Genomic DNA, 12111 nt, shown 5'->3' with positions numbered 1-12111 from the left:
AGCAAGGTCTCCGTAGAGACCGAAACGCGTTAGGTTTTGCTGGATGCTGAAAATAAAGAAAGAAAATTGCTAATCAACTTTAAACCCGGTGTGGTTTCTTGATCTTGACACACGGGAGTGCACGAGGAAAAACCTTCCCTCGGAAAAACTGAATAATATATATATATATATATATATATATATATATATATATATATATATATATATATATATATATATATATATATATATATATATATATATATATATATATATATATATATATATATCTATATATATATATATATATATATATATATATATCTCTCATGACAACAGCTGAGAGGGAATTGGAAGGTGATGACACATGTCTGCAAACGTTTAGTCACCAGCACGAAGAAGGGGCCTGTTCTTCCCAGGCACTGGAAATACCATACCAAATATCCGTGGCTGAGAGATGGGACACACAACATTTTTTTTAAAGTAAGCCTCTTTACAGCATCCTGATATTTAAGAATAATTTATGGGGGAAATCGTTACACCTCTCATGTACAGGTGGAGCAGTGATTCCATCTTCTGGGGCCACATAAGTAGTCTGACTGTAACAAAGAGCTAAAAGAGTGTGCACCCCTGAAATCCTATGGTTCAGTCTGCCTTTGCCCATTCTTGACCTGCTGATTTACAACTGGAAATCAGATTTGAAGAGTATTTACTTTCTACAGAAACCTGTGACCCTAGAATATTTCTTTTTTGAGCAAAAGAATGGAAAGGTGCAGCTTGCTGGAAATAGAACTATCCTCGAATTACTTCGCTTGTAAACAACAATAATGCAAATTACAAAAAACACAAGTAGTAAAACAATGTGCCGACTACCTCTTCTGCAAATTAAGTGCAGAAGAGATGTCCTGAAAAACAAACAGGCTTCTGTCACCTTGCCCACTTATGGCAAACAGGAAAACAGCATTCTTATATAGAGGCCTAATTAAAATCATCAGTTCCCCACAGAGTTGTACTGTGATATGAATCATTCTTATTATATTTACATTTAGAAATGTCCAGAGCTGCATGTTTGGGATCAGCTTTCTCTGTTTGAAAATCAAATTGCTTTTACAAGCAAAGATGTGGCATGCAGGCATTTGGAGATGTACCTTATCATTTACTTTTTTTGATTCCTTCTGGAATTGTAAAGAACTCCCAAACAATGCTCTTTTTCTTTCTTTGGGATTCATCCTCTTCTTCTCACAAGGTCTGCTCCTCCTCTTCTCAGAAGTCTCTTGATGTTGCCAATTTGATAGATGTAAAATAAAATATAAAAACCACCAACCCTCCTGGAAAATAGCTGGTTCTAGTATGAGAGTGACTGTTGGTGACTACACCCTAAAGAAGATAAAAGAGGGAGGGATCCAGTAAGCTACAGAAAAGGCATGTGCACACAAACACAGCCTGGAGGTGGGTAAATGATTGAAGAAAACATAGCTTATAGAGCCAAATATTGCAAGGGACTTTAAGGAAAGCTGTTGCACGTAGCCTCACTCTCTAGTATGCTAGTCAACTTAACTCCGTCTTATTCAGTTTCCACACAGCCTGTACAGGAAATGCTCCCAAGTTCATTCACACTTAGGCCATCTATTAGACGTTTTCCTTTGAACTATCGTACAGTCAGGAAATTATAATGCAAACTTCTACAAGAACATGCTGCTATTCAACCTCTGAATACCTACAGAGACAAAATATGGTGTGAGTACCTGACACAGAAATGGCGCACAACAGGAGTCCAGAAAGCAGAGCATGGTCACCCCAGCATAGTTGCAGAGAAAGTGCCTGCTGCAGGATGGATATTTGAGGATATGGGTCAATCAATACAGGCCCCGGGAGTATACACATCATCCTTCATGATGTGTTCCTCGCCCCTGAACACCTATATACAAGTCCCTTTCGCCATGTCACTTCTTCCCAAGTGACGCGCCGATGGAGCAAGTGGCTTTTACAAAATCCCTCACTGTCACTCCCTTCCGCAGCGATGCCTGTTGCTGGGGTAGACAGTGAATCTATGCCCTGCACCTGCTAATACCTCTCCAGGCTTTGGAACTTTGAAAATTAGCAACTTGCAGATGGCATGCGTACTCTCTGCTGCTTTTGCAAAGTTATCATGCATATACTGACTGGGAAAAAGGGAGAGTGAGCAGATGCCAGATGGGTACTTTACAAGCTGCAATTAATGCATCTTGCATACTTTAGCCTGCTGTCTGAACCTGCACAGCAGTTTTCATTCCTGCCGACGCTGTAAGAAACCCGTCTCCCTTGCTTTTACAAAACAAAAAACGAAATTTAAATAAAAGCACCACTCACTTTTCTACATCAAATCCTATATACATGAGAGCTCCTTGATCTCTCGGGGATGGTGCACTACTGCTGCAAGCACGCTGCTCAGCTGAGCCTGCATAACAAAACACACAACATCAGCTCATTACTTACGTTTACACATTTTACAACTCAATTGCAAGCATTTAGTCCGCAGTTCATTTGTAAAATGGATACAATTACATGCAATCTGACTGATAACTTCCAAACACATTTCCAGCTTGAGAGCTTACTGTAGCAGTCTGTACATTGGTGCATATCGGAGATGCCAGAGCTGGATAGGCTGCCACCCAAATTGGTCGTGCTTGGCATGTGAATGGCAGCTGCCATCTGAGGACAGGATTGGGGATTGGTGTAACTCTGCTCAGAATGGGCTTTGTGCAACATAAAGCCTGCTGCATTGTTCAAACGCCACCACATCTGGGATAGTCGCCCTTTGCCTCATTTTGCAAAACAGCTCCTCCCCTTCGTCCGATCTCAGCCAAGTACACTGGTTGTTCTTTTTCTTTTAGATATTTACCTCATTTCACTCAACTCAAATTGAACATCAGTGCGAAGATGTCTGGTATGCTCGCTAATGAAAAACGTGCTGCCTACATAATAACAGCAAAATCTTTTTACATGCACAATTGTTTTGTTTGTAAGCTTAGCTTGATATATGTGATAGAGGGGTCAGTGAAGGTGTTAGGAGCCATGAGATGGAGTCAATTGCAACATATGAGTGAGACAGAGAAGAAAAAACATTGTGTACTAGAGGGTGGTGGTCAGGGCCGATCTGATCGGCTGGAGCACCTACAATTTCAACATGAGGCTGATTAGATCGGCCTATCGCACTGAAAAAGATATATTATATATAAATATATATATGTGCCTCGGGGAACTGGTGATCCCCAGGAATTTTTAAAGCCATAGGAGGGGACTCCGCGCACCCTTCTCCTTTTATAAAACAAATCCCTGTGGAAGTAATATCCCTGGGGCCTGGGCAGGTCCGCCAGGCCCCCCAGTATTATTGACATAATCCCTGACTAGGTGGTGGTCCCTGGGACAATATTAAGCCCTTGAAGGGGGGCCCTGAGCACCCCCTCCATTTTGTTGTAACCAGGCCCACCCAGGTGCTTTCGTTGAAAACAAGCGCAGGAGACTACAGATTCATGAATTTACATGATTTTGTGGAAAAAATACTTTTTTGACCTGGCGTTGTCCCTCTGTGACCCCAGGACCAAGGCTAGTGGGTTAGGGCATTCCTACCCACACCCTTTTCTTTTTGTGGTTTTTCTTGGGACTTGACTGACTCTGAGTCCCAAGATGGCTGCCAACACTTCCTGGTTGAAATATTGCAAACCAATCGGAGCTCTGCAGATCTCTGCACACGCTCATTGTTATTCGTGAATGCTTCACGACCACAGATAGTCTAAGTTGGATTTCTTTTAATATCTTACAAACTGCTGAATGGATTTACACCAAATAACAAAAAGCACAATCTCCAGACCATAAGCTAGCTTTCTGCCAAATTTGGTGAAAATTCATCCAGCGGTTCAGGCTGCAAGAGTGTCTTAAAAGTATACGGTAATTAACATGGAAAAACGTCCCACTTTGTGACCCCCTTTTTACTCAGCCCCCACCTGACAGATAGCCCTGAAACATTCCATACACAACTAAACCTAACTTGACACTTTTTTGGGAAAATATTGTGAAAAGTCACCAAATTGCGCCAAAGCTATAGGTAAGTACAAACAATATTTTCCAATACATTTGCTAGACTGGGGGTGAAGCAGAGTCCATCACTGTAGCAGATCTTTGTTGATACACTGTTTTGTCAAATAGGAAAACATTTTGTCTAGACAATATAACCATCTTTTCCAGCATATAAGTGTGATCTAATATTGATATGGGCCTACTTCAAAAGAAATACATGCAAGCATCTACCCCTTTCTTCTGGGCAATACATGTGAGCGGAGATCCAAGGATCTCATCAGGTAAGTACTTTCCCACTTTATCTCATGTATCCTTCTCAGAAAGTCAGTACTGTCACGACAATACGATCTTAAATATGTGACAAATGGTGCCAAAAAATGATCAAGGAAAATTGTTGTATTTTCTAATTAACCTTCATTGAAGGATGCAAAAGGCCTCCCTGGTGATCTAGTTGGATGTTTATGTACCTTTGGCAAAATATGTAAGCAGTCTAATTGTGGATTGTTGGTTTTAAAAACCGATACTCATCTTCTTCTAATAAACCACCACTTAACTATTCACTCAACATACTATAATACTTTTTTATTACTTGCACTATCGAATTCGTGGTATATATTCTGGAGTCCCCTTTTGGCCTCATACATATATATAGGAAGTACCATTTCAAATCTTTATTTCGGCCATTGGCCATAAAAGATAAACAATACACATATACAATCACAAATAGATCAATGCATTAAAAGATAAAAACATTGGAAATGCATATGCTAAAAATACTGTAAAAAACTATGCGTCTAAAATTTAGGAGGGACCCAACACCTTTAAAATACGGCGTGTGCCAGACATTAGTAAGAAATTTTGTCAATGCGAAGACAGTTGGGCCAGGGACATCAGATTTTAAAATCCTGTACATTGGGGCATATTCCCTACAGCCCATATTTCTAATCAATGGGAGGAGCCAATACTTTCTCGCTGCCATGTAGGCTGGGCAGAAGAAAGCCACGTGTAAGTTGGTTTCCTCCATGGCATCACAGGCCAGACACTGCTTTGTGGTGGGAGGCGATGACCAGGTACTAGTAAAAGACCGAAAGGGCAAAGTGCCGTATCTCCATTGGAGAAACAGCTTTCTGGAAAGCACGGGGGAAATAGGATCCAAAACCCTCTCAAACCTATAAAGGTCCTTGCTTTGCAAAAACACAGAGGATAAAGACCCTTCTGCCTGGGCATCTAGGGCCCTAGCTAATTTTTGTTCATGGTATACATTAGCCAGGGACCTTTTGGAGATGTTGAGTGCGGCATTCGCAGGGTCAGTCCATAGATCAGGGAGCCCTATTTCCATACAAGTGGATTGGATGTTTTTAACCCAGGGGATACGGAGCGCTTTTGGGTGGTTCAGTAGTTCCACCAATTCCGCCCTGTATGCTGCAAGATCATTACTGCTCCACAGCCTACGCCAGAAAGCTATGGGTCTCAAGCTTATTTCATCAGCTAATGGTCGTAGACCCAGATCAAGCCTCAAGGGAAGGAGTGGGGTGCTGGGCGGAAGCGCGGCTATCTGTCTTATAAACTTATTTTCTGTTAGTGACAGGCTCCGGCAAGGTGTGTGTCCCCACAATTCCGCCCCGTACATGGTCGCTCCCCTGGCCTGGGCCTTGTATATCTGGATTAGCGCCCCCAACGGGCGGTATGAGGAGCCGGTCATCATCCGGGCAATGCCCCCCGTATTTTGTGTGAGTTTGAGATTCGCCCTACTCTGATGGGATCCCCAAGACATGGTTTCGTTAAGAGTCACACCAAGATATTCAAAGGTGGCAACTCTCTCGAGCCGTGCTGCTCCCAATTGCGGATTCGGCCGCAATTTTTGGCTCGGATTCTAAACCATGAATTTAGTTTTGGCCGCATTGATTTCTAGCCCCCTGTCAGTACAGAAGGCTACAAATGAATCGAGGATCCTCTGTATCCCCATAGGGGTTTGGATAGCAGCAGGGTGTCATCCGCAAACATAATTGCGGGCACCCTGCTGCCATTCAATTTAGGGACGTCAATGTAGTCAGTGGCATTCAGGTGGGCGATTACCCCGTTGACGAAGAGGCAAAACAGGGTCGGTGCCAACACACAACCCTGCCTTACCCCTCGGTCAACGGGGAATCTATCGGTAAGTTCCCCGGACCTCCCACACCTCACTCGGGCATAATTATTATGGTGCAGCCTCTGTAAGATTGATAGGAACGCCCATCTCTGCCAGGATGCTCCAGAGTTTCCCCCTGGGCACCAGGTCGAAGGCGGCCCGTAAGTCCACAAAGATTGTGTAGAGACTACCGCCCTCGAATATTTCTGCCCTCCAATAGATGATGTTTAATCTAAAAACCTGGTCCACTGTGGATACACCCTTCCTAAATCCCGCCTGATAGGGACTAAGGACACCCACCTCTTCCATCCAGTCCTGGAGCCGATTCAGCAAAACCCTGCGAAACAGTTTCTGTGCTACGTCAATTAAACTGATGGGTCTGTAGTTGGCTGGGAGGAGGGGCGAGCCCTTTTTGAAAATGGGCACCACCTCTGCCCCCAGCCAAGTACTAGGGATTTCCATGCCACTAAGAACTCCGTTGAAGAGAGCGGTAAGGTAGGGAGCCCAAACAATGGGCTCCTGTTTAAACAAGTCCCCAGGTAGGCCATCCAGTCCCGGTGCCTTTCCAGAGGCAAGACCTGCAATGGCAGCAGTGACCTCACCCAGCGTTATTAGCTCCCCTTCATAATCTGGCCAACCAACCCCGGTAGCAGCAAAAAATTCTCCCGGCTCAGAACTGTATAGGGACTGGAAGTGTGCCTGCCACACCCCTGGAGCAATATTAGGCTCTATTGCCGATTGGAGATTTCCCGACCCCCCACTCACTATCCTCCAAAACAGACGATGATTTTTGATCGCTAGGGCTTTGGTAAGTTCTTCCCACTGATTTTCCTCCCATTCGGCCTTAGCGTGGGCCACGAGTTTCTTGTAGGCCCGCCTACTTTGTCTTAGGCTAAAATATATATTAATTAACACAAGTTTAGCTTGATTAGGCCAGGATAATGAAACCACAAGGATGTCATCGGAGGTAGCCGACAACTGTGTTGCCACACAGCCTAGATGAGATGCAACCCAGGTCGTAAGCCCCCCTGACGGATGGCCTTTGCCTTCCCACCTAGCTGGAATGAAAAATGACATGTAGCCTTGGTGACCATAATCCTTTCTAGCCCAGGTTTCCTGGAACATGCAAACGTCTCCAGTCTCGATGTAATTTGCCCAGTCAGGGTCAGCCAATTTGTTGGCCAGTCCAGCAACATTCCACCAGATTAACCTCAAATGTTCAGGGGTGTCAGTTGCCGTGCCAAGAGGGTTGGAGGAGATGGTTTCAGACACTGGTTCAGTCAATAGTTCAGGTGCATTACCAACAGTGGGAGCAGATGGCTCAGGGAATCTGCAGGGGCCATTATCCAGAGGCACTGGATCATTCGGTAGATCAGGAACATTACCAACAGTGGGGGCAGATGGCTCAGGAAGTCTGCAGGAGCCATTTTCCAGAGTCACTGGGTTATGAGCGGAAAGTCAGTCCACCCCATCCAAACCTTTCAAGCAGTTAAAACGGTTAAAATGGAAATAGGGTGTGTCAGGCAATTGAAAGTTTGGGCGTTGTGCATAATCCTTATGTCTGCGCCTACGTTCCACCCTTATCCATTCATCATGAGGTGGATCGTAGTGCATGTGAATAGGAGGGAAGAAAAAGGATACTGGCAGGGTCTGAATAGTGGAATCCAATGAGCGATTCACTCCTTCACAAATATGCAAAACGGTGCCCGGATCTTTGAAAGTTACCAAAATACAGTCCCCTATTATTGTTTTTCTGGTTTTCCCTAACCAGGGGACCCTTCTAACCATGATAATCTCATTGTTGAAGTGTGGTGGTAGGGGTCGGTTCCAATTTAGCCATTTAATGACCTTTTTCTTTAGGGATTGGAAATCTTCATTTTCTCCTGTTCGTAGTTGGGGGGCACCTGCTAACACCACCGTTAGTCTGTTGGCTTCTGGCGGCAAATCTGGTCTCCGTGGTCTTGGGACTGGCCGACCCGGAGAGGGAGAGGGAGTGATGACAGCTTTAGTCCCTGTCTGAGAGCTGTAAGGGGCAGGGTCTATTAGTTGTGGAGGCCTATTAGTTGGGTTATTGCGCGGTGCCTGGACTGGAATAGCCATTAGTGGCTGCAGGGGGGGGGGGGCAGTGGGAGCGCCCTGAGGAGAGACTTTATTGGCACCCTGTGAGACTCCTGTTTTAGGGGGGTTTCCTACGGGGAGGTTAGGTCCCACATTTTTGGATTGCTTACTAACTAAGGTGTTCAAGGTAGTAAGAGATGTCTCTAGAATAGTAAGCCTGATCTCAACTTTTTTCAAGCTGTCACTAATGGGCTGCAAAAGGGAACAAAATAAAAATTCTATACTCCCTATAGATGTAAGAGAGGGGTTTATATTAGATGTATTAGCCACTAGATCGCTATTAGTAACAGCTGTGTTGGGACTTAGATCCTTAGAGGGGGCAGCGATAGGCGCAGTCTCATTATCCTTGCCAGATAGGAGCGCATTTTTATATTTTTTACCAAAATCTAGATGGGATAGTTTGGTTTTCCCCAGCCCCCCCCCCCTTGACTTCCTACTGCGTTTGCTAGGTGGAGGCCTGTGCAACTCCACCACAACACTTTGCTTTGGCTTGCTCTTCTTATTTATGTTCGAAGGGGGAGTTTGGGTAACCAAGTTCACTGGGATATTGGATGACAGGGATGGAGTTGTGTCTATGATCTTTTCAGGCAACATACCAGGGGTGCTTGGGATTTCCCGAAGTAGGAGGGGAAAATCCTCAAGGGTCGGTAGATTTAGGCTATTGGGGGGGGTACCCTCCTCTTGAGAAATGGGATACAGGATAATTTCTGTCAGGGGTCTACTCTTCATTGATTCAATGGAGCGCCGGCGCTCCGCCCTACGTCTCTCCAGGGAGTTTTCTTTGCCCCCATCTCCTTTGGCGGATTTAAAGTAATTGTCCAGCGTCCCTGTATTGCTTCCCCCCTCCCTTGATGGAGTTTCACGTGGTGCCGGTGAGGGCATCACCCTAGTTAGAATCACAGTTCAACCGAGGTTGTAGGGAAAATGTAAGGGATATGGCCCAGCCCGGCCTCCTTTGGCCCCTGACGGCCACAGACGGTCCCGCCCTTGTCCCGGGCTTCTCCCGGCGCGCTCCCGCGAAGCGGAAGCTCTGAACTCCTTTGTACACAGCCTCACCCTCCTGGAGGGCTGATAGGCGGGGGGCGTGGCCAGCGGGGAGAGCAGCCCAGGTGTAACTGGTTGGGCGCGCAGGGACTCCTGGACGCTGGAGTCCCGGCCTCAGTGCTCGCAGCCCCGCTAGCACCCTCGCCTGCACCGCGCTCCACAAAACTTCCTTAGAGCAGCTCCCACAATCAGCCAAGCGCTGCGGGACCCGCGAAGCGGGTCCGGCGAGGCGCTACGTTTTTCCTTGCGTGAAGGGGTGCTCAGGCTTCCAGCAGTGTATCAAGGTCCGCAGTGAGAGCTTCACTATTGCCTGGAGGGTCCCAGAGAGTCGGGTGTTGGCTCCGCTTTTGTCTCCGTTGGCGGGGGGCGTGGCCAGCGGGGAGAGCAGCCCAGGTGTAACTGGTTGGGCGCGCAGGGACTCCTGGACGCTGGAGTCCCTGCCTCAGTGCTCGCAGCCCCGCTAGCACACTCGCCTGCCCCGCGCTCCACAAAACTTCCTCAGAGCAGCTCCCACAATCAGCCAAGCGCTGCAGGACCCGCGAAGTGGGTCCGGCGAGGCGCTACGTTTTTCCTTGCGTGAAGGGGTGCTCAGGCTTCCAGCAGTGTATCAAGGTCCGCAGTGAGAGCTTCACTATTGCCTGGAGGGTCCCAGAGAGTCGGGTGTTGGCTCCGCTTTTGTCTCCGTTGGCGGGGGGCGTGGCCAGCGGGGAGAGCAGCCCAGGTGTAACTGGTTGGGCGCGCAGGGACTCCTGGACGCTGGAGTCCCTGCCTCAGTGCTCGCAGCCCCGCTCGCACACTCGCCTGCCCCGCGCTCCACAAAACTTCCTGAGAGCAGCTCCCACAATCAGCCAAGCGCTGCGGGACCCGCGAAGCGGGTCCGGCGAGGCGCTATGTTTTTCTTTGCGTGCAGGGGTGCTCAGGCTTCCAGCAGTGTATCAAGGTCCGCAGTGAGAGCTTCACTATTGCCTGAAGGAAGTACCAAGTTGCCACTGAAAAAAATTATTCTTAAACACCAACTTGCCATAACCAACCAGGATTTTAATTATCCTGTAGCAAGACATTTTTACAGTATACATAATTGCAAGGTTAAACTATTCAAGTTTTTTGGCATAAATCGACTTATGAAGCATATTAGGGGAGGCAACATGGAAAAGCAATTTCTTGTCCTTGAGTCGCAGTAGATAATTGACTTGTATACCGAGATGCGATGTGGTAGGAATAAGGAAGAAGAATTGGCAACATATATCGGACTATAGTCCACTTGCACTCATGAGATACTCATATGCTGATTATATAATGCTGCATAAGCTTATAAATTAACATATGTATATATTTTTTAGTTGTGCTCATTTTTCCTTTTTCTTTTTTGAAAGACACTACATTTGACCACATGTATGATTAAAATCCACATTAATCATGACTGGGCACTTGCCCATTGGCAGATGGAAAAATGGATTAACTGGGGCACTTGCCTGATATGAGACAGGTCATTATCATGCAGTGATATGTTATGTTCCATAATGAACTTAAATGCATGAGAAGTCAATGTCATGAACAATTATTATGTCCATATACAGTTTTATATAATTTGAAATATGTATTACTTTTTACCACTTTGGGATCCATGATGTTGTGGTTTTAAGTATTTCACTTTTATGCGCTTTATAATGTGGGTGAAAAAAATGGAAATGTATTTTGCATTTAACCCTATGAATTACAGCAAATAATAGAATTATCGTTCTCTTACTGAATATTAAGAGATGACATTACAATGGAATAGGAAATATATGGATTTAAGGAAGTCTCTTTCTTATGTCTATTGACAGAAAGAAAGACTAAAAATCATTGATTATTTGCACAATGAAAATGTATTTCACATTTTTATCCATAATTTCTGCATTTTATTATGTAATCGTTTGAATTAATTTGACGTGTAAAGATTGCTTCTTTGTTTATGAGTTTTTTAATGTATTTCTAGGTTGCATGTAGCATCATATGTAACTTGACAAAGGCAGTCCTGACCAAAACTCTTTGTTTTTTCTCAAAATAAATAAGAGTATTGGATTGGTGCGCCGCATCCTTTGTCCGTCAAACTGGATTTGCTTTGAAAATTTGGGAGGCTTCTGCCACTACAGCAGGCACCTGCACAGATAGGCAGGTTATACAGATATATATATGTATTGACTACTATTGGTCGCCAGTCGGTAGTTACGGTTAGGACCAAGGTTTCAATAGGAAAGCATTCTTTGTTTTGCTAATAACTTTGATGCTGCTTAAAAAATCTTCAAGAAATTTCAAAGAAATTACCCCTTTTTAGTTCAGCTGCTGTGCTGACGGTTTCAGGGTGATCTGTCAAACAGGGCTGAGAAAAAAAGGGGGGTCCCAAAAGGCATTTTCCTCATTTTATGTATATGGGGATTTTTCATTTTTTGAACATGACTACATCCCGAACCGCTGACTGGACTTACACCAAATTTGGTGGACAGGTAGATCTTGTTGCAGAAAGTGTGCCTTTTTGTGATTTGGTGTAAATACATTTAGCAGTTTCAGGAATATTTAAGTTAAAAAATACAGATATCTGAGAGCACAAAATCCTACTGAAATTTGAGTGGCTGCCAACACTTACACCATGAAGTGTTGGCAGCCATCTTGGGACTCGGGTTGAAGCCGAGTCCCACAATAGATGTAAAAAAAATAAAGGGGGGCAGAAACACTCTGACCCCCTAGACCTCTGGGCGGGGGCGGGGGGGGGGGGTTCCACTGAGTCCCACAGTGCCCAAAATGCA

Source organism: Lissotriton vulgaris, chromosome 12 (genome assembly GCF_964263255.1).
Source record: "Lissotriton vulgaris chromosome 12, aLisVul1.2, whole genome shotgun sequence".
NCBI lineage: Eukaryota > Metazoa > Chordata > Amphibia > Caudata > Salamandridae > Lissotriton > Lissotriton vulgaris.
The sequence above is the reverse complement of the archived record's forward strand: the minus strand, read 5'-3'. Positions refer to the sequence as shown.